Source organism: Leopardus geoffroyi, chromosome B3 (assembly GCF_018350155.1).
Source record: "Leopardus geoffroyi isolate Oge1 chromosome B3, O.geoffroyi_Oge1_pat1.0, whole genome shotgun sequence".
In the NCBI taxonomy this organism is placed as follows: domain Eukaryota; kingdom Metazoa; phylum Chordata; class Mammalia; order Carnivora; family Felidae; genus Leopardus; species Leopardus geoffroyi.
This window is the reverse complement of record NC_059337.1, coordinates 66542466-66566692: the sequence shown is the minus strand read 5'-3', so window position 1 is coordinate 66566692 and position 24227 is coordinate 66542466. Positions and strand designations below refer to the sequence as shown.

General features: G+C 38.1%; 1 long non-coding RNA gene across 1 annotated transcript; it reads right to left on the bottom strand.

Annotated features, from left to right (window-relative positions):
- Positions 1–16145: 16145 nt before the first annotated feature.
- On the bottom strand, positions 16146–23695 carry LOC123582186. The gene is made up of 5 exons (XR_006704270.1): positions 23231–23695; positions 22484–22528; positions 21602–21708; positions 18274–18350; positions 16146–16262 (listed from the first exon to the last, which is right to left on the bottom strand). It is a non-coding gene; the product is annotated as an uncharacterized LOC123582186 (long non-coding RNA).
- Positions 23696–24227: the final 532 nt, after the last annotated feature.

The window sequence follows — 24227 nt, the reverse complement described above, 5'->3', positions numbered from 1 at the left end:
AAATCATCCCTTCAAAATTATTTTCCTACCCACGGGAATTTGCAAAGAAATTGGCAGAGGTAACCTCTCACCTTTACCCTGGAATTTTTTTCCCCATTCCTCTTAAAACTACTAATGATCATTTGATCACCTCTGAGAAGATATGGTAAATAGCAGACAAACATGGAAATGACGGTAATGACATTTTCAGCTTTATTGTACACCTATTAGCTACCAGATGTTGTGCTAAATGCTTTCCATTCACTAGTTTATTAAACCTTCTCAGCAGTCCTTAAGGTAGGTACTGTTACTATCTCCCTTGTATAGATTTAAAAAACTGAGGCTTGGATGTATCTAAGAAACTCATACGTGTTAAAAATAGCAATCATTTGATACCTAAGAACAGAACTTTTGCCTTTGTAAAAAACGTTAAAATATTAATATGTAAGATCTAATTTCTTCCACTTATCTCTTATTTTACTAATCTGGCACTCATACCATGAAGTCTGAAAATATTTTACACCATTTCTTCTCATTGTGAGTGGTCTAAGGAAGAAAGATCTGCCCGCCTGCCTCCCCACCATCCAGTATCTTCAGGGGTCCTTACTGGCAAAACCCAACCAGAAGCCAGGCGACAGAGGAGTTGGTTAATGCAGCCTCAAAGCAGGAAAGATAGGGAGAGGATGGGGTAGAGTGGGGGAGCTTGGGAAAACTGGGAATAAACAGCATTGCCACTCTCTCTCCCAATTAGAAATGGGGTCCAGGGGGGCCTGGATGGCTCACTCGGTTAAGCATCCGACTCTCAATTTTGGCTCCGGTCATGATTTCATGGTCGTGAGATCAAGCCCCGCATGGAGTTCTGCACTGGGCATGAAGCCTGCTTGAGATTCTCTTTCTCTCCCTCTCTTTCTGCCCTTTCCCCACTCATGCCTTCTCTCTCTCCCTCTCTCTCTCTCTCTTTCAAAATAAATAAATAAACATTAAAAAAAAAGAAATGGGGTCCAATAAGACACATTTGATTTGGTGCCAAATGTTCACGTAGAGATAGCAGAAGTGATATGGAAAATTACCATTGCTTGATTTGCAAAAAAGTGAAGTAATAATAATGTCAATGTATATTTTTTAGAGTGCTCTATAAATCATGTATACCTACATATACCAAAGTATTAAAAATGTAGGATGAGTCCTGATATCAGACCACTTAACTGACTGAGCTACCCAGGTGCCCCAATGTATCAAGAATTTTTTTTTAAAAATTCGAAACACTTGGTCATCTTTGTGAAAAGTTGAGGTTGAAGGGATGAAGATTGCAACTCTGTTTGTTCTAACCATTTTGTTCAAGTGCTTTGTGTCTGAAGTATGTAAAAAATTGTCATATATCAAGGTTTCACCTGACTATAAAGAGCTAGCCACATTTTCTAAAAGTGTGGTTTGCCATAGCCTAGTCCTTCATGTTATCTTGACTATATAGATCTGTTGAGCCAGATATGCAAAGTCAAGGTCGACACAGAGGTAGGAGATAGTTATTGGGCAGTTCCTACCTTCACTGGAATTATGCTGACTGCATAATGTTTCTATTTTATTTTCTACTTTATATTTTTTAAATTTTTTTTTACATTTATTTATTTTTGAGAAACAGAGTGAGACAAAGCTTGAGTGGGGGAGGGGCAGAGAGAGAGGGAGACACAGAATCCGAAGCAGGCTCCAGGTTCTGAGCAAGCGGTCAGCACAGAGCCTGATGCGGGGCTCAAATCCACAAACTGTGAGATCATGACCTGAGCTGAAGTTGGACGCTCAACCGACTGAGCCACCCAGGCACCCCAGTCTACTTTATTTTCAATATGGAGACTGAGCACACAGAAGCCAGAGAATAGTGGCTTCAGTCTGATTTTAAATTATTCTTAATCATTCCAGCACAGAATGTTTGGAAAAATAGAAATTCTGCTATACTTCTGATGGAAATATAAATTGGCAATGTGGCATCTAGTAAAGCTACAGATATACATATTCTGTTACCCAGAAATCCCATTTTGGGGGCACCTGGGTGGCTCAGTGGGTTAAGCATCTGACTCTTGATTTCAGTTCAGGTCATGATCCGAGGATTGTGGGATTGAGCCCATGCTCAGGGCAGGGGCTGCTTAAGATTCTCTCTCTCTCTCTCTCTCTCTCTCTCTCTCTCTCTCTCTCCTCCCCCCTCGCACACACACTCTCTCTCTCTCTCTCTCAAAAAAAAAAAAATAAATAAATAAATAAATAAAATTTTAAAAAAGAAATCCCATTTTGTTGTCTGTTTGTTTTTTGGTACATGCTCCAAAGAAGAATCTCATACTTGTGAATGAAGACACATGACTAAGATTTAAACATATTCATACAATGAAATACTTTGCCACAGTCAAAATGCCTAACGCAGATCTGCGTGTATCAACATTGGTAAACTCCGAATATACTGTAGATAAAACAGGCAAAATGTAAAAGGATGCATATAACACCACCCTCCAAAAGTTGAAAAGCCTATAAAATAACATATGTGTTGTTTGTAGTTGCAAGAATATGTAGCAGGAGTACAAAGTAAAAATAAATTAATCAGTAAAATGTTTATGTGCATAAATTCATGATAGCCATTCCCTTTGAGGAGGGAGAGAATAGAAACAGATAGAGAAAGGATGCAAAGAAGTCCCCGACTGAATCTGTAAGATTTATTTCTGTAAAACACATGTACACATGCACACATACATCTGAAGTGCAATGTTAAGATTTGATAAAGTTGTGTTGTGGGTCCACGGATTTTTATTATATTATTCTCTGTACTTGTCTGCATGTTTGAAATATTTCATTATAAAATATATATTTTTAAATCATCCAAGCACAAGAATATTTCTCGGAGGAATCACCAAAGCAAGGAAAAATAAAACATCCCACTCAACTTCTTTTCCCTATAAGAAGCCATGAATTATGGAGCAAAGAATGCCTTGTATTTATGAGAGGGATCTTTCTAAAGGATGCCTCACATTTGTAAGTGAGTATCCTTGTAAAGATCATTGCTTTTTCATCTTGAATTCCAGACAAAGATATCCCACATTGGATTTGGTACAAGCTTATGATCCCCAAAGCATTAAGGCTCGTTCTGCTTAACATTTTATTTCTTAGCAGAACACTTCAGGAATTCAGAGAGAGGATCACCCAGCTCGATCAGGGTGGTACCCTGCCCTTGGAGCACAGGGGAGATAAGATAACTGCAGAAATGAATGATGGAATGAAGTGAGCCCCCAGTTTGCTATGTTGCTTGTCACACTTATAAGTCCACAGCCATCAGAACATATGTGTGCATTTTTCCTTTAAAACATCTTTTGAGTGGTAGTTGTGTGAAACAATGATCTGTTGAATTTAATTCACAGATCAAAGAGGGAGGAAATTAACCAACACAGTAAATTGATTATTTCATGGGTGACATAACCAAGGCAATGATTTATCTTAATAAAGAGCAACTTCCCCCTAGTCCTTAACTGAATTCCAGCCAATGCAATAATACTCGGCTGTTAATGACTTTGATGTTGATGTGGAAAAGTGAATGACTGCATAATCACTGAAATGGGACCTCATCACAGTTGGAAACGTTTAAGCCAAATCATTTTGGACTGTGAAAAGAGCCCTGAGTGGTGGAGATTGGCTGGGTCCCAGCTCTTCAGTCTTAACTAAACAGGGCCTGAAAACTTTATCATGTTGCATTGCTCTGGGCTGGACCATAACTCTGACAGCTCACAGGGACTGGAGTTTAATGTATATGTCTGTGGCCTCACAGAGGAAAAAAGAATTCCAGGGCTTACAGCACCGATAATAAATACATGTCTATCAGCATTCAGCTGAAAGTGTAATTAGTTAAATCCGTCTTTGGGAGAGGGAATAGAAGAAAGGAAACAGAAGTCAACTTAAAAAAAAAATTGAACCAAAAGCTTATTTTTATACCCCATGTTACTAAATATGGCTTAAGAGCTTGCAAGACAGCATTAGTCATAGACGGCAGCCTCCACCCCCACCCCTCCTCCACTCCCATCTCTAAATAATAAAGTGAACTAAAATTAGAGCTGCTTTCAAGTATGTTCACTTGATTATTATTATTTGAGTTACAGCTGAGAAGTCTGTGAGGGGACAGATCACCCTTGGGAACAAAAGTGACTCCCCAATGCCCACATCTTTGACTTTCAAATGGGGAAAAGGAAAACAGCTTCACCTCCATTCAGTCACCATCAGCCAACCCAATAGATTTCCTCTTGTGCTAATCAGATCCTGGATAACATCAGCTTCCGAGAGTTAAATTATTACATCCATGTATTATAACACCGGTCTCTAGTAGGCCCGTCCAGTACACCGCCATTTTCCCCTGTCCCCTCTTCTCTATGCCATCCACCCTCCTCACCACCTCCCACTGTCCCCAGATGCTCCTAAGCAAAAGTTCCAGAGAATTCTCCAAGAGAGCCAAGGCCAAGCTCTGCAGCTAACGCTTGGTGACCCAGCGGTATAAGAAATACAGCTGCAGGAAGAGCTGAAGGAGTGCCAGGCACTTGTCTGTTTAAATACAGCAGAGGTCCCAGGCCCAAGAAACTCAAGATACCCCATTCTGATCAACTAAAATTAAATAAATAAATAAGAATAAAAATCTTTGGTTAGAGGCAAGGATTGTTAAAATGTTCCTCCAGACCCACAGCTGGGGTTGTTGACTCAGAGCGCAAAACTGGAAAATGCCCATGTGGCCACATTAGAAACTCATTTGTGTGGTTTGTGTGGCCTTGCTGGGAGCCTCCTCCTTTTCTCTCCTCTCTCCTTTAATCCAACCCTTGATTGGTTTATTACTTTAAAGGCACCCTTTTCCTGCTGGGAGCCTTGCCTGGTTGTGACCTGGCAGCTCTTTCCCCAGGACACAAATGACCCTCAGAGGTTTCATTCGTGTTCAGCAATCCACTTATATGAGATCATCTGGGAAACTGTTAAAGAATATGTAGCTTTTCTTTTTCCATTTTTCATTTTCTTCTTCTTTTTTTTTTTTTTTTTTTAATTTTTGGCCTCCCCAAACTGTCCTCCCTCATGCACATACAATTCTTTTGTTTTCTTCCCTCTCTTCAAGTTCGAACTGAAGCCAAGTGCTTTTAATTTTTAGCTGCATTTTGCAAGCCTGGACTTTCAGGAATATATGTTATGAAAGCGGGGAAAGAAAAGACTTTCTTGTCATCAAAACCATAATAATTATGTGTCAAAGATAATTACTGCTTGGTGTGTAATACATCTAATACCAAGTGACAGAGAAAGTAGTCTACCGGCAGACAAGAGTAACTGCCGGCTGGCTGAAATCTGATATAAAATTAACCACCAGGCTCAAGCTCTCTGCCCACTGGAATTTCACCAGATAAAGGCCAACTCCACCCCCAAAATTCAACTCAGAGCAATGTCTAGTTTATTCGTGTTTGTTGTTGGGGCATTTTTAAGACGTGCATATATTTCCATGCGTATAAAAAATTAGTTGTTTCTCTCTTAAGATATAAGACATATTCCAAGGGTCTGGAGTTGCTGTTTGAGGGGTGAAATTATTACTAAAATAGCTAAAGGGTACAACCAAACTCCGGGCAGTAAGAGTGAAAAGCTTTCAGAGATAGGCTAGTAGCTTTGCTCCATAATATCCAGATTTAGAATCTGAGTCTTACGTGGGAAACCGAAGCTTCAAAAGCAAAGCACTTCAGATGTTTAGAAGAGGGGCTACCCCATCCCTGGCACAAAGGCAGGTGAAGAGAAATCTGGAGACGCTACCAAAGGGAAACATGATGTTGTTTGAGAAATTTCTCCATGTAAGGCTGGGGGTGATGTAAAGATGACTATTAAGAATGGCAAGCATGAGAATTCTGCTCAACAGTTCCTTCTGGGCAACTTTAGAGCAGAGGATGAAACCCAGCTTCTTTGGGCTCAGTGGTCCCTGTGCCCCATTTCACCGTGAGCAAACTCAGCTGTGCCAGGGAAAAGCTGGCTTGAGCCCAGCAAAGGCAAATGTTGGTTGCCAGGAGGCAGGCCTGCATGGCTTCTGCATCATTTGGGGTAGACCTGAATCTTATCTACCTCATCAGTAGCATAAACTGTTTCCACGACAGCATGGGCGTCCAGAAAGTTAGAAAAAGGACTGTGTTCTTTCAAACTGTTCCCTGATTGGCTGAAATCACCAATCAGCTTGCAGGCGCTTTACCAGTTCTCTCACTCTTGTGCCATGAGTGGGCTTGGGTCCAGGTTGCACACAGAGGTACAAATGAGGAAGCTTTTAGAGGCTTTTAGTTACCCTCCAACCAGCGGTTGTTTATCCAGCCTTTTTGTCAGGACTGAGCCTGAATCCGGCATACCATCATCTCTGCAGTCTTAAAAATGAATCTCGAAGGTGATCATAGAGTTCATACTCATCCCTATCAAACACCCTGCTATTGCTTTGTCCCAACAGATCATTTTACTTTAGCACTCAACTGCTCCTGCGCCATTTGGCTGTTCCACACCAACTACACAGGAATCCCTCATTACGTTGAGGGGCTACATTCCTGAAAAGTCCTGAGGTTGGCAAAACTACATTTGGCAAGGCCAAGAATCAGAAAATAATTAAAATGGTATTCAGGACACAGACCTAATAATAATGAATAAAATTCTAGAAGGCATCTGACTTCAGAAAACCAGAATAATTAGCGTTAGAATTGGTCTCCAGTTGGTAACCATTTATTTGTTTAGAAAATATTGTTTCATCGTGGTGACTGGCTGAGACAGAGCCTCTTGCAAATTTTATGCAACACAAACTGTACCAGCTCAAAAAACAATTTTTTTTTTAACCATTCCTCACTGGGTTGAAATTCAACGTCCTTTGCACTCATGTCCTTGTTTCCATTTTTGCTACCTCTGTGAAATTCCAAGTAACTGTTTATCCTTCTCTTAAGTACCAGCTGGGTTAAGTGCACAAATTACTGATGGTCCCTCTCCTCGATTTGAGGGGATAGAGCATAAATAATCCCCTTCTACACCATTCTATAGACCCTAACACATGGTCTGCTGAGGGGGCGGAGGGAGAGAAATGAACTGATTTGAATTGCACATAAGGAATAAGACCGCGTTTAAAATATTTCGTGTACGAATGTAAAACTTGGCTGATCTCAGATCCAAAGCTGATGAAGGGTTACAAGTTTACCTTCCCTTCTCACCTCTGAGGTTTTGCGATAGAAACGAAAACTGTCTTCTAATTTGGCTGTTCACAAGATAAATTACAGAGCGTGAAAATGAAATGTGGAGACACGAAAAGAATGACGCAAAGTCTTCCCAGGAAATACGAAAAATATTCGTATTATGGCTTCCGTGTCAACCTGTTTTGGAATTTTTTTCACAAAATATTAAAAAGTGTATTTCCACTAGGGCTTTCTCAGTACGAACTACTGTTTGAGCCTACATGGCTTTTCTGAAGACAATGTTTTGAAATGGTTTAGACTTTTTTAAAGGCATGACCTAAAGATCCAGCAAAAGAAAGAATAAAATAGCCTTTGAATGTATATGTGTATATATATAATATATTCATATTCCATGGGTATCAAAAAATCATATAGTCCCAATAATGTTCTTGGGAAGCCATAACGTAACACAGAACGTATGCTAAAACTGAAGGTGATAGGTAATGGCAACTAGAAACTATACAATCCCAGTAAACATAGAAATAAACAAAAATAGAAAAAAAAATCATGAAATGACATTAACCAAAATAAATTCTTGACCCTTTTATCACATTGATTATTTAAAATCTTAACAAATAAAATGTAGCTGCCAGGATACTGTATTGTGTTGCATAAAGGATCCATATGTAGTCATCAGGATAAAACCTTTCTAAGCTACATCACTGTGAGCTACTAAGGGTAGATTCCTATCTGGTACTCAAAATATTTAAAAGTTTGTCTCAGACATACATTTATTTATAATGTGGTTTCTGATATACCAAGTTATTAGATATCAGTTTTCAATTTGCCAAACATAAGGTGTTATCTCTATTGGAAGGCCATGGCATACTTTAATGTTCCAGCACTCTCCACCTACGTTAAATGTTGATCCCCAGACAAGCTTCAGTGATTCATCATTCTTGGCATCCACTTCCTTGAGACATCTGATTGGATTGAAATAATGTAAAGAGAAAGAGAAAATATACAAACCAGGGATATGCACACACACACACACACACAAATACCACTGAGTTTCTCTTATTCTCGTTGTTACTAAGAGAAAATAATGAAACATATTTATCGTCAGCCACACAAAACAATAAATAACCTCGGAAAATTGTTAAAGAGACGCTGGCAAACAAGGTACAAATAACAAATGGTTAAGATGCTTGTTTTCACAAATCGGTATCACAATACAGGGCAATGTCATGGCTCGCATGTTTTGAGAATCTATGCCTGTCTGTTCTATGTCCATTCAATAAATAGCAGCAGGTTTGGGGTTCCTTTCTTTGTTTTGTTTCCACCAAGAAAGCAATAGCAATGGCCCCAAGAAGAAAAGTGACCAAGTAACCACAAGGCTAGTGTGGCTGGCTTTGTCCAGGGCCATGCGTGTGTATGAAGTATTTCTGAGTGGCCTTAAAATGTGACCTGGCCTGCTCAATACTCAAGTGCCCTCTTAATGCTTTTCCCTTTTTATAGGAACTTTTGATTATCTGGTCTACCTGCGTTGAACTATCTCATGAGTCACAGGTAACCCTAACAGCTTCCCTGGTTTCTTTAATTATTTTCTAGGACTAAGGGCTGCAGTGGTTACCATATGATAGCTATTGCTATTAGTTTTAGTACCCAGCTTGTGAAATAGAAAAACTCCCTAAGGACCAAAAGAAGTTTTAAGCGATAACAAAATCGTCTGTGTTTTACATAGGGAAGGCTAGTACGGAGTACCTACACAAGCCCTCTATTTTTACTACCGCTCTTCCTCTTTGCTTGGAAATGCTTTTGTTTAGAGTGATGTTAAATATCATCTAACCAGACAGTGGCAGGAGCATTGATCTGCTTAACCTTGCAATGAACTGAACAAGGTTCATCCATTCCCACAGCCAAAACCTGGGCCAAATGTGTGAATGGCTCTGACAGGGAAAAGTGGGAGCTTCCCTGATTAATAGCTAAGATGCAGGGTATTTGAAAAAGAAATTGGAAGAATGCATTATCTGGAGACATTTCCTGCCACCAAATCACCCGCACTTAGGCCGATGACTGAGAAATCCCAGAAGGCGTTCTCCTGTGAATGTGGCCTACGTCAATGGCACATTTCTGAATTGTCAGGCTGAAAACCCATCAATAGTCATAAAGAGAAGGATGTGTCCTCATTGGGGGTGTGTTGATGGATCTGATCCAGAACATGAGAGGTGATTCCTGGGTTAGTTGGATGTTGGACATATTTGGGTCTGGTGACCGTGCTTCTGATTCTAAATCAAAACCATTCTCCCCGCTTCATTCAGTACATTACATAATATGAGTAGGGTTGTCTATATGCATAATTATCACTGCTCATGAGAAACAGGCCCAAAAGAATTCTCTGACCTTGTGCTGATAAATTGTGCTGAAGGAACAAGGGGCTCAGAACTGCCAGTCTCAGTTACAGACGCTGAAAAATTAAGTTGGACTGAAGGGAAATCAAGCTTCTGCATGGCACATTTCTCAGTAGGCTGAGACTCTAAGCTATTGAAGTCTGTTTCTGAGGACCCCAGTTCAAGCCCTACCTCTGCTCATCAGTCAGCACATCATTCTCGGCACTAAGCAACATGCTTGTAATTTCCAACCTGACTGGAATTAGCTCCTGAGAGGGGGAGGAGAGGGGGAAGGAAGTTAGAAAGAAATGGCTCAAAAAAGTACTCCTTCTAAATCAGAAACATCTGCTGGAGTCATAAATGGTTTTAAGTAGAAATCAACGACTAGAGGGTTTTCATAGGAGAAATAGAAAGAAACGAAGCCACCCCTCACTGAAAGTTCCCAGGTAACCGAAATCAATGATATCACTATGTATTAGAGCAAACTTGTGAACCTGCTTGGTGGCTGACACTTCGGCATTTTGGATCCGGCTCCTACTACAAAGGACCACGTGACACTAAGGACCTCTGTGTGCTATTCATAATACCTGAAATGCCTGGGCGGGACTTGGCCACTTGACGCACATTTGTTGTCGTCCATTAATCTCACTGAAGACTCTTCTTACTATAAGTCCTCAGGGAGCTTTTTTAGAAGAAGCCAGGAGCAAGAGGGATGTTCCTCTCCCTCAGCTCTAACAAAGGCCACACTCTGACTTGTAGGATTTTCCTAAAGATACAAACAATACAGGGGCGCCTGGGTGGCTCGGTCCGTTAAGCGTCTGACTTCGGCTCAGGTCATGATCTCGTGGTCCCTGAGTTCGAGCCCCGCTTCTGGCTCTGTGCTGACAGCTCAGAGCTTGGAGCCTGTTTCGGATTCTGTGTCTCCCTCTCTCTCTGCCCCTCCCCTGTTCATGCTCTGCCTCTCTCTGTCTCAAAAATAAATAAACGTTAAAAAACATTTTTAAAAAGATACAAACAATACAGAAGGCAAAAAGGAACATCAGCTTCTACCTCTCTCGTGTGTGTGTGTGTGTGTGTGTGTGTGTGTGTGTCGGTGTGTAGTTTGGAAAGATCTCAACATGGACACTCTAGAAGGAAATCAGAAGCTGTCCAGCCTCACTTGATCTTTTGTGTAAAGTCCTCCCAAAACTTCCTCAAGATAAACAACATTTGTTAATTAAAAACAAAAACACACCGCAAGTTCTCAATCAGTGTTGTCACCAGCACAGAAATTCTTTTTTTTTTTTTTTTTTTTAACTTTTATTCATTTTTGAGAGACAGAGAGAGACACAGCGCAAGCGGGGGTGGGGCAGAGAGAGAGAGGGAGACACAGAATCGGAGGCAGGCTCCAGGCTCTGAGCTGTCAGCACAGAGCCCGACGCGGGGCTCGAAGCCACAAACTGTGAGATCGTGACCTGAGCCCAAGTCGGACGCTTAACCGACTGAGCCACCCAGGCGCCCCAGCACAGGAATTCTTTAGTCATACTTTTAATACGTTCGGTCTCATCAAGCACACAAAGAACTCTCTTCTCAGTCACGTTTTGATCGAAATTCAGAGATTGCAAGAGTTCCGCGAACACCAAGCCAACCATGTTATAGGTGTTTGCCTTAAAGGAAAGTACAGCATGCCCCAAGAATTCACGGGGGTACCTCAAAAGCAACTGGAAATTGAGGGGTGACAAAACTGACATGATTTTGTCACAATTTGCATTACTGACACAAATGTAGAATTGCTAGGGAGTGGAGAATAGGAAGAACGGAAAACATAAACGAACTTTCTTTTAATCTGAGCCTGCACGTCTGAATAAGGTAAGTACTGCTTTGCTATCAAAGAGCTGGAGGAAGGAGGTGGGAGCACAGTGAAAAGAATTTCTTTAAAAGCAAACGTCAAATGGCAACCACATCAATCATTCCCTGATTTAAAAAAAATAAATGAGTGCTTTTCTCCACAGTTGGAAATTTCATTACTTCTGTATGTTCTCCTCTTTGTTTATAAGTTGACTAAGAACTCCTGCAAGTTTTGCTTTCTTTGGGGAAGAGAGGTCAGCTTTTTGATGGCCCCAAATGTCCCCCAGGGATTCTGCCCCAAGACTAAAGTTTAACTTATTTTTCCTTCTCTTCTTGGCTTTTTCTTGTGGGGGAACAATAAATATATCTTTCAAATATACCATTATAAAACAGGCTCCCTGCCACGCGATAGTATCCAAAGAGTCACTCACATTATGGGGTCCTAATGAAATACAGATCTTTCAAACTCATCTAAAATGTCATTTTGCACACGACTATTTTATTGCATAAAATGCAGTAGTCGAGCAAGCAAATGAGTGATTATGCTGAGTTAAAGGACATAAAAAAAGATGGGAATCTTTTCTTTTTTTGCAAAAAGTTATCACTTGATAATTGCCTGTTTCCCTTGAATATGCAGGGTTTCAGAAGCCAAAGAGAAAGCCCAGAGATGAACAAGAACAAAAATGATTAATGAAAATGGTACTAGGTTTCTATAAGAGAGTACACGACAATTCTGGAATTAATTATCTCTGAAAAGAATACAGTAAGGAAAGCATAACTTGGAAATAACTTTATAGCAAAAGTTCTTCCCACAGAGCCCCGAATGGAGGCAGAGAATGAAAATAAATGGGATCATAAATGATACAGAGGAACACCAGCCAAATGTCTTTCCAGTGATACCAAAACACATTTGGTAAAATTTACAGGCTCTTAAAATCTTATTTTAAGATACAGGTGGAATATCAAGAGACCTAAAAGCAATTTCTTTACATCAGATGACTGCTGGTGCTGTATTTTTCTAAGATTATTTATGGTTGATGCTGACCTTGAAAGTACTATTCTAGTACACCATTATGACACCTGATTCAGAAATACATTCAGATAAAGCAAATAGGTAACATAAAAGGTGTATGTCCTAAACCAAACTCTACTCTCAAGGAAACCCTGTGTAACTCAATGTAGTTTAATGGTGCCTCACCAAATTTGTACGGTTTGATGATAGAGGTAACTTGAAAAACAAAACAAAACAAGCAAAAACCAGTTACTTTCTCGCTAAGGGATTTCTCACGCACATTTTCATTTCTGTGACTTTCACGTGAGATAACAGCTTAGTGAAGAGAAAAGGCAAATAGCTTTTATTCTCCTGAATAATCTCACCTGGACTTGTTGGCCTCGGTTTTATTCTCTAAAACTTTGCCTGTCATTTGCTTCCAGGAGCTGTTCTCCTTCCTTACTGTGGTCTCGGCAAAGCCTGGAGTTCTGCTTCATCACAGTTCCTGCACGTGACAAAATGTTATTATAAGTTTGCACAGAATGGAGAAGCACAGCACAGAGTGGTAAGTGATTTAATTCTTTTCTGCCAACCCTCCCAGTGGAAATTCTTACCAGTCAACTTCCATCTTAAGCCCGCTGCTGTCTTGTGTCTCTAAAGCCCTTTCTTACGACCTGTTTCCAGGATCCACGACCTCCAATTTCTTGGCCGCTCTGTAATTTGTGTAAATAGGTCAGATATTTCGGAAATACCTCTCAAACTCAGTGGCCCTTATATTTAAGCCAATCTTTCGCCCTTTTCCATCCCCGTTTAAGAATAATACTTAGCAACAAGGCTGAAGTTCAGAAAGAGGAGACTAGGATATAAGAGACGTCTCAGCTATAAAAAGAAAATATTAAAAAAAACATACAAACAAACTTGCCTCGGTCAGCCTTGAAGGAATGCGAGAAGTAGAAAAACAGAGGGGAGGAGACATGAGAGGTTGGGGATGAGAAAAGTGAATTTCCTCCTCCGAATTTAACTTGGAAAAAGCATGGTATATTAGATCATTGAGGAGAATATCCAGTCTGAGGGTCTTTTGGAAGAAATTGGTTCATAGATGCCCCTGCCCCAATCACACCAACAGAGTGGCCATAGAAAAGTTTATTTGGCTGCACTGCACAGTAATTAGGCTGAGGGAGTGCCAGTTCAGCTTTCCAGCACCATCTCTGTTTTCTGTTTACACTGTGGATGGGACCTAGAAGTCTCTAGAACACAAAACTCAGAAAGCAGCTGAGTGGAGAGCCAGTTAGATTCTCAGTGAAGCTCCTCCTGGGAGTCGGCTAGAGCAGACTGAGGCCAGGGAGAGACTCAAAGGAGAACTGTGTGAGGCTGCAGTGAGGGAGACATCAAGCAGGACACATCACTGGGCCTGGACCAATGGACCTCCAGACCTGTGGACCACCGCTTTAGCCAAGACAGCCAACCGGGCAAGCAGTCTCCAGACACACAGAAACCAGAGGAGCTGGAGGGCGTCAGGGATCCAAGGACCCCTTTCCCTTGAGACTATGTTAGGCTACCTCATACGATCAGATCCCACCTTGGGCAAGAGGAAGAAAGAGAAGTGAAAGATTGGGCATGTATCCAAATGAGGTTGAAATTACCAGACTGGACTAAATTCAGCTCCCTCCCCCCTACTTACCTAGCCAAGTGGAGGACAGGCCAAGCAGATTGATAAACCAGTAAGAAAATAAAGAACCATATTTCTCTTTATATACCCATCTACTACAAATACATTTTCATATGTTTATCATTTATTATATGTAGAATTTTGCCCTCCTTACTTCCCCTTCCTAAAGATTCTCCCTTAAGAGTTTTCTTAAAATTATGAAAAACCTTTGAGGTAAACGCTATCCCTTTCCTTTCCAATAATGCTGAAGCAAGGCAGATATTTGTTATTTTTCTTTCTGCTCTCAACTCCTTCCTCTCTTTCTCCTTCCCTCCCTCCCTTCCTTTTTTTCCCTCTGTCTCCTCTCTCTTAACACCCCCCCTTTAAAAAAAAAAAAAAGTAAATGTGTTTTCTTTCCATATGAGATAGTCTTATCATTAAGGCAGCATTTTAGCATTTTCTATTATGGATCAGCCTCACAAAGAAAATCGGGGGCAAATCTCACAAATATCCTGAATCCCTTGCTCACCACGAAGCATACTTCCAATTCCTTATTTAGTAGATAAAAACATTTTCTGTTGTTGTTATTTTTAATACACAATAGACATTTCAAAGACAGAAACCAAAATGGTAATTAAGAAAGACCTTGTATCCTTTTTTGTTTGTTTGTTTTACTAAAGCTAATCTGTAAGATTTCTCTATCCCATTACATTATTATACAAACTCTTGACTCCTTCCTAGAAGGGGAAAAAGATATACTGACTAATTCCTAAGAACTCTCTGATTTTACAGAACCATTGGAAATGTATGAATCCCACAAACTGATTTTCCTGTATTTACAGTTTTAAGATAGCATCATAGGATAATCAAATTTAAATATCATCAGAGTAATATTGCTGTCTTGGCCTTCCCTTTCCACATTATTGCTCCTACACCTTTAGGACTGCAAAGGCCTCAATGTTCCCTTTTTCTTCTGTTTCATTAGGAGAGAGCTCACCTGCTCCTGCTGCCTTTGGCACAATAAAACTTTTGTTTCCAAAATATTGGCAACTCAGCTAGACAAAGCTAGCATTATGTTCTTTAAATATCAATGCTTTTTGAAGGAAATTAGCTTCTGGTTTTGTGGGTTTTTTTTTTTCACAACTACCTTGTATTTACATCACACATTTCCCTGAATGACATGACGTGATTTACAGGTGTTAACTGATTCATACTTAGGAAGGAGTTGATGGAAGACACAGTTTAGTCCCAGTGTTAGAATTAAAGGTACAGAGAGATCATCACTTCCATGAAGACATAAAAGTAGGAGGGATAAAAATCTGCCAATTGAATCACAATTTGGCCTCATTCACTCACTCACTAAGGAGAGGCACAGTATACAGAACATGTGGACTCAAGGGCGTCAGCTAAGCTAGCTTTTCTGCATCTCGGTTTCCTATCTTTAAAATTTATAGCGCTTGATTATTGTTGGTAAGCCCATCAACTCAAAGCTGGATACTTGTGTTTATCCAGCTAAGCGCACACATGCACACACACACAAACACACACACTTGCTTAATGTAATTAAGATGAAATTTTACCCTCAATTTTTTTGCTTTAAAAGCAAAAGCCAGGGGCGCCTGGGTGGCGCAGTCGGTTAAGCGTCCGACTTCAGCCAGGTCACGATCTCGCGGTCTGTGAGTTCGAGCCCCGCGTCAGGCTCTGGGCTGATGGCTCAGAGCCTGGAGCCTGTTTCCGATTCTGTGTCTCCCTCTCTCTCTGCCCCTCCCCCGTTCATGCTCTGTCTCTCTCTGTCCCAAAAATAAATAAACGTTGAAAAAAAATTAAAAAAATATTATAAAATAAAATAAAAAATAAAAGCAAAAGCCAGAGCACCCGGGTGGCTCCTTTGGTTAAGCAACCAACTCTCCATCTCAGCTCAGGTCATGATCTCATGGTTCATGAGTTCAAGCCCCATACCAGGCTCTGCGCTGACAGTGTGAAACCTGCTTGGGATTCCCTCTCTGTCTCTCTCTCTCTCTCTCTGCACCTTCTCTGTGCTCTCTCTCTCTCTCTTTCTTCAAAATAAATAAATAAACTTTAAAAATAAAAAGTATTAAAAAAAGCAAAAGCCAATTGGTCATCTTAAGATAGTAAAAAAAAAAAAAAAACATTATTTCATTAATTTCCAGAAAGAAATATAGAAAGAAGGCAAATATCTATACTTTTTACAGGCTCAGTTTCATCCACATATCTTTCTCCTCCATCGCTGCTCCCTGCAATAGATGAACATTATCAATATTGACTTCCCGCCAAACTATTGATGTAATAAGTCAAATATGTCACAATTTTAGTAATTATGTGTTTTTCCATAATTGAAGTTCTGAGCACTTATTGTTCTTAATATGCCTTCTCATGTACTCATTCTTTACCAAGGAAAAATGCAAAATTTGATCATTTCAATGGCATAATTTGTTTGTTTTACTTTTTACCGCTTCTGCTCCTTTGTTTGGTTTCTGTGTGTGTCTGTGAGTGTGTATGGTTACACGACCTGTACTATTTCCTCATTCCTTCCAGCTTTTCTCAGTTGGTTCTACAATGAGTGAACTTGGGCCTACCACTGACATCAAGACAACATCATGCTCTGCTCTACTAAACAGCTCCGACCACTTCCTTTTCCACTCTGCACCATACCACTACCATTGAGAGATGAAAGAAACAATTAATGACAGAAAACAACAAAATATTTTTCTTCTTATCACAAGACTGAGAAACCTGCAGGACTGGGCTCCTTTCTGGGGCCATACTGAAAATGGTGAAAAACATGTTGCATTCATTACAGATGTCAGATTTTTCCAAAAGCACAGAATTAACTCAATTCTGTACTTCTGTTACATTTACACAACATGTTTTTATTAGCATGAACTGCTTTTGTTACATGCCCAAGAGTGTTTGGGGTACAATTTATAATGAAGGAGAAAACTTATCAGAGTGATAGGTCACATGGAGTTGTTTTTAGCCACAATATAACTGGGACCAGAAATAGTGGACAAGTTGCATTTTTTTTAATTGTTTTCGTTTTGGTTTTTAATCTTTTCCCTCCAAGCAGCCTTATATGACACCAAAATGAGATCACAATCTTGATCAACTTGTGATTTAGGAAGAATACGGAGAGAATCTAAATATAGTAAAAAACAAATGACTGTCACTGGTATCCAGGATAAAATATTTCAACCTTGTTTTTTAGAGGATGGGGTTATTTTACATATCCCAAATTAACCTCAACAGGAAAACTGCCTTATTTTGGGTAAATCAGGAAAACAGAATGAAATATATGACTAGCAAAAATACCTAGTCTTTCGAAACAATGGACTCTGTTTTTTGAGGAGATTTTTTTTAACATGTACTTAAATCGATTAATGGGAAACAAAGGTAGAACAAAGCCTCAACTTGAGGATTCCTCTTTCCCAGGAAGATACATTCTTTCTGTTGGTAGGATCAATATGGACAGAATAAACAACAGTGAGAAGATAATTCTTTTACAAAGGATCATATGCATTATAATTTAATACCAAATGATGATTTGTCAAATAGAAATCCATCAGTTATTTTTCTTTCCAGAATGATATAACTTTGAAAAATGAAGATTAAATACAGGAAGTAACCAAACCCACAATGGATTCATCCTCATCATGACTGATAACAATAACCATTCACAAAACATATCCTGATGTTCTTTGCGTATTCACTTATTAACCACGTTGGCAAATCATCATTTAAACACAAGAGTTGTCCATGAACATCAGGCACATGGCTCTGTACGTTTTCCAGCTACGGATCTATATTTTATCTAAAGGGTAGGACATTAGTTGAGATTTTTATATACTGGTAATTTGGGGGGCAAAATTTAAATCATCATGGTAACTTCTAGCCACTTCATTCTAAATGAATCAGAAGGAATTTCTTACCACGTGTGTTAGGCTAAAAACAAAAAGCACTTCTGATATTTGGTCATTTCAAACTTCTGAAATTTGTGCAACACAGTTCTTACAAATAGTGTAAATGGGGCTATTATTTCAAGAGTCAACACATTCCTACTGACACGTACCTCTTCTTAAATAGCCTAAAGTTCTTTTTCATTATGTTAAACAACCATTATCCTCTAGATCTGAACTAGAAAACCCAGGTACACATCACTGAAAGTCTTGTCATGAGTCATTTGGCAATTATGTGAGAATAATTACCCTTGGAATCCTGACTCACAAATAACTTAGCCATTCAACCCACCTTCTTTGTGCAAAAGCTTCATGTGAAATGGGAACCAAGGAAATAAAATAAACGTCTGTCTCCAATATTCGGAACATCTGCATGAGTAAAAATTATTCAAAAAGATACCATGAATTTTTAAAATAAAATGCAGCATGTAAAAATTAAGCACCTGGTCTTTTCCTTTATATTTCATTAAAAAATTCTAAATAGACTATCACCAGCTGTACATTTTACTGCATTTTTTATTATGGCAGGCAGTCAAAGCAATACTGCATCCTTTCTCATCTGAGCTCCACATACAAATTTATTTATTTAAAAAAAGAAAAAAGCAGAGCAGGCCTTGTGTCAGAGGCAACAAAGAGTTAAGGATGCCACACAAACCAATAAAAGACCGTAAAAATGATCCCCAAACAGACTTGATTCCAAATAGAAAGTTTGAGATAAAAGAAAAGTGACATTGTTTCATTTCTTATTCATTCAAACTGCCTAAAAGAAACCTAAAAATTTGGACAAGAAATTTCGTTTAGCTTCAGAGAAAGGATATACTTAATTTACAAGTAAAAACTGAGGAAATTAATGCAGTGAAGTCATCTTACTGTTCTTTTTGTCACATAACCTGATGATTCGTAAACCAAGCAAAAAGAACATACATGTTATAAGCCTGGAAGCAACACTTCATAAATTTCATAGTTGGCTGACATATACTATAGGGTCAATACCGATCAAGTCTCCATAGTTTTAAGAGAAACTAGGAATAATTGGGGAAAATGTTCCTAAGATAAGCAAGAATCATTAAGTCCCAAATGGGCAGATTATCTTAGCTTGCAATTAGCAATTCTAAATTGTTTTATATAAATTGATTAGTGAGAGGATTTGAGAAGTTGGCCTATCCAATTTAAAAATATTCATTCTGTAACATTTTAAATATTAACACTGATAAAATGCTTCCTTTGTAAAAAAATGGAGAAATTCAACTTAATGGCGCTTTTTAAAATATCTACTTGATTGGGTTTTTTGTATCTTTAGGCTTGTGATGTGGACATCTGTCTCCTCTCTATGACTGCTTTTGATGAAGGGGAAAGTCTGAGATAACTTCAGCTTAAATCCAACTTTACCAACAATGCTTCAAAAAAATTCATTTATGCAGCAAATATGTACTTGACACTGAGTGCCAAGTATTGTTCTAGGTGATGAGGATAGAAAGCAAGCAAAACAAGCATGGCCCACACCCTTTCAGCTTCATCTGTCAAATGAGAAATAGCACTGAGATGGCATCTCAATAAATGCAGGTCCCTTCCGCATTCCCTCTCCATCTCATGTTAATGGAAAAATTGCAACACCAGATAGGTAAGATCCTTAGGTAAGTGACATGTGTCTGCTGTTCGGCTTTCAGAAAATGCTTATGGCCTCTAACAAGAATATTGTCTGTAGTCCTACTCATATGATGAGACACAAAAATAAGATATTTTCTTTTTCTGTTTTGAAAAAAATGCCATGGAGTTTTTAAGATAAATGTATTATGTTCTTGGATGATAAAGTTAATTTATTGTGATGATTTTAACCATTTTAACCAAGCACTCCAACATGATTTCAATTCATTTACTCATCCAAAAAAAAAAAAAATCAGACTTTTTTCCTGCTATGCAACTTGACTAACTACTAGTTAAAACCTTTGAGGCCTGGGGTAAATTAGAAGCTAGAGGGAAACGGCATACTTTTTAGAAATGCTATAAAGCACTAAACATTACTAAGGTATGTTATCAAGTTCAAGCATACTGTGTATGTTGATTTTAAGACTTACATCTATGCTGTAGTTTTTGAGAATAAATGAATGTTCCATATTATTTGCCTTTAAAACCAAAACTCAGGGAGGAGAGAGATGGGAAATAAGAGCGTGGACTTACCTTTTTGATAATTAGCTACAGTTGGTCTCATATTTGTAAAGACAAGTAAAATCTTGACGTCAATATCATTGAACTAAACAACCAATTTAAAAGAATATAACTCTATATTCTATTTTATTGCTCACAAAATCCTAAGAAAACAGGATATGACCAACAGAAATATTGCTTAAAAACTTATAATACCAATTAATTGGCAAAATTTTCATGATTTCTCCTACCTATTAGGAAAAAAGTAGAAACTACCTCACCTTAGCACATGGTTACAAAAGGGTTGATAAAATTGCGTGGGTTTTGTTTTGAATTGTATTCAAATTAGAATTTTCTCATACGTTTGATCCAGTGAAATATGCTAACATTTGATTTTAACATCAGTGATTAATCACTTGTTTTCCTTTTTTTATTGTTGTGACTCTTTCCAATCTTTATTATAATCTTCCTGGGTTGGGGGGCGGGGGGATGCTTCTTAATACTTAGACCTTTAAGAGTAAAGAGTTTCAATTAAAAAAAAAAAAGAATCTTAATGTCTCTATTTAATTTATACTATAACATTTCAGTCCCCCTTAAAGAAGAGTAAAAACATTGTCATGGAAAAAAGCTATTTTAGTGACCTTTTGTCCCTCCCTAAGAGGAAGAAGTCTGACAGGTAGATATATGGAGAGTTTGTTATTGTAAATTCCAGATCTTGTGATTATCTCTGACTCAACTTCTGGGGTTTTATCTGGAATTCCTGTGAAGGGTCAACAAGTGTATTACTGCCTGTCTTCACCTTCTTGTGACCCTAATTTTAAAACTACACCTTATAGGATTCAGAAAGTAGATTACAGTGCTGAATTTCAGCAGACAAATTTTGAAATGGGATGCATATGAAAATATATAACTAATTCAAACAAACACAAATATATAACTTTTTGATATATTTGTCTATACCCCATTTGGGAATTTAAAGAAAAAATCTGGTAACTTTTTGAATTCGATAACTTTTCAGAGCCAAATGTTCCATGAAACTCTTTCTTCCTGAAGGAATACGTTTTCACAGTATTGCTATAATTAAGTGATTTTCAGTATAGATATAAATGTAGATGTATTTATATAAATACATCTTAATGGATAAAACTGTGGTGAAGATTCATATTATAATTTTAGAAAATAGGCAAATTCAGATAAAACAGCACATTTTGACAGTATAACTTGTTCATATATATTAGGAAAATGAAAAGAGCAATTTCTGAGTAAATTTTAAGTATATACTTCAGTTCAATGGTCCCAAGCCTTCAATTACTGTTCCAAAGACCGTGAGCACCGGTTAAGAATGACAGAATTATTGTTATTAATTTGGGGATGGTGGAAATTGTTTACTAAAGAGAACACTTGTAAAATGGATAACAAATACTGGGAACAAATACACAAGAAGAGAAATTAAAGATGAACATCTGGAAAACTACCTGGAATGGAGGTACTGCAGCGAAATGCTTGCAGAGTATGGCTCCAGTGTTGCATAGTGGGTTCCAGACAACTTGCTGGGTATGTGATCTCAGGCAAGTCACTGAACCTGAATATAACCTAAAAGAATATAAAATTGTGCCTATTTTATTTTATAGGTCTGACATGGGAATAAAAAGTTACATGTTTGGCACAATCCCTGGCATAAAAGCCTTTGTTGTCATGAATGTCCCTTGTAAATTCAACAAACAGAATAACTGAATGATAAATAAAATCTTCCAAATATTACAGATGATCCAAAATGCTGCTAGCGTCTAAGATATAAGGTCCAAATTAATCACAAATGCAGTAGTGGGATAAAATTAAATTCTTATTATTAGAAAAGGAAAAGAATTTCAATAAAGAACTAAGCTACGAATTTGGTTTATTGTCTAAAACAGAATAATACATGGAAATCATGAGCTATGGGTGCAACCGTCTTTTGTGTCATACTTGATCCATTTGACATTGTTGCAGACTTATGGCAAATTGAAAGTTGAGGACATTTTAAAATTAAAGGCACAAAAAAAAAATCCCCGTAACAATAATAATTAGGTGAGATGACGAGGTCTAGCACATTTATATTTTCACCAGCAACTTCTCACTCTTTCTTCTAAAATTGAGAAAAAATTCTGCCACCATTAACATTTTTTCCAAATAGAGCTCCCACAATCACTTAAAGATAAACAAGACTTGGAGACGAAAATCTATGAGACCATTTCTACTTATTATCATACATAAAATATGAAAGGGAGCTATTCTTTTTTTATCAAGTTTTGATGGCAAATTTTGTGAAGCTACATCTAAATATCTCATCATGGTTGTAATTCTTCTTCCACACTTACCCTTCCAGTTGTTGTGGTCCAAATGATTGCTAATACCCTTGTAGTCTTAAAAAAAAGGCCAGTCAATATAATCAAACTGGATAGGCATTTAAGAAATAATCACAAAGAACTCATAGCCATGTGCATTTTACATAGTGAGCTTGTCACTTGCTTGCTTCTGCCTAGTGTGAAATTAAATATTCTTGACTAATTATGTGATCACTTTTATATCACTGTCCTCAACTGTTTATCTAAACATTATCATTTTATATGTTTATCCCATCTTTCAAATATGTATAGCCAAATCTCTTGTAAGTATCTTGATGAGGTAACTTCATCATCTATCTATACCTTTACTAGACAGAATAATAGGTAGGGGAAACTATTTTTTGATAGCTCTGATTCACTGTGTACCACTGATAATTAGTGTATTGCCCTATCAGCAGAAAACATAATTCCAATTATCACTTAATTAAGGCATATTTTCTATGACAGCTAGGACCCAACTAATCCTAATACTTTTATTTTGCCTTTTCAGTTCCGATTTGATTGATCACTTTATTTAATGCACCCCAGTGCTGCAGTAAGATATTGTATATAGGTCTCAAAATACCAAATAAGTATGATTCATATATTTCTTCTAACTGAATACTATTATTAAATATTTATAAACAAGGGTATATGTGACATACATGGCTAGTTTAAAAAGTAGTAATAAAATGATTACCAGTGCTCCCACTAATCAGCTTTATGTAGTTGGTACCTTACAGGGATGTCTAAAGCTTCTTATTTTGTCATCCTTGCTTGCAATTCCTGCCCCCTACGAGAGATAACCAATAAATACAACCTGTTCGTTTTGGCCTCAATTTGAACTTAACATAAATAAAGTCATACTGAAGAAACTCATCCATGACAATGATTTAACACTCAACATTATGTTTTGAGGGATGCTCACATCTATAGTTGTGCATCATCCTATATGAATATGATTCCATTGTTTGCATATATCAAAATTTATTTATGCACCACTGATGAACATGCTGAGAGTTGTGTTCTTGTTGGAGCCTCCTCTTGGAATATCAGAGAGACTCTAGGAGATCTATTGCTAGGTCATAGGGTATGTGCATTTTGGACTTTACACGGAAAAGGCAAATTATTTTCTAAAACATACTAAGTTAAAATTTCCACAGCAGTGTGTTAGAGTTTTAAATTTATGTCTCGTAGGTACATCACTGGGCGTTTACCTGATATTTTCCTGATAACTAATGAGCTTAAGCATATTTTCAGATGTTTATTAAAATTTGTGTTTCCCTTCTAAGAAATAACTGGTCGTGACTTTTTCAACACCTTTTCACTGTATTATTTTTTTAATAATTTGTTTTTCTTTTTTTGTATTATTTTTTTAAAATTTTTTAATGTTTATTTATTTTTGACAGAGAGAAAGAGACAGAGCATGAACGGGGGAGGGGCAGAGAGAGAGGGAGACAGAATCAGAAGCAGGATCCAGGCTCCGAGCTGTCAGCACAGAGCCTGACGCGGGGCTTGAACACACAGACTACGAGATCATGACCTGAGCTGAAGTCCGGCGTTCAACTGACTAAGCCACCCAGGCGTCCCCTTTCACTGTATTATTGAGTTATCTATTTTTTTCTGTGTTTCATGGGAATATATATATATGACACTAATCCCATTTTTACTTGCCCTTTCACCTTTTTCAATGAACAGAGTTTCTTAATTTTAATGTAAACAAAACTATCAACTTTCT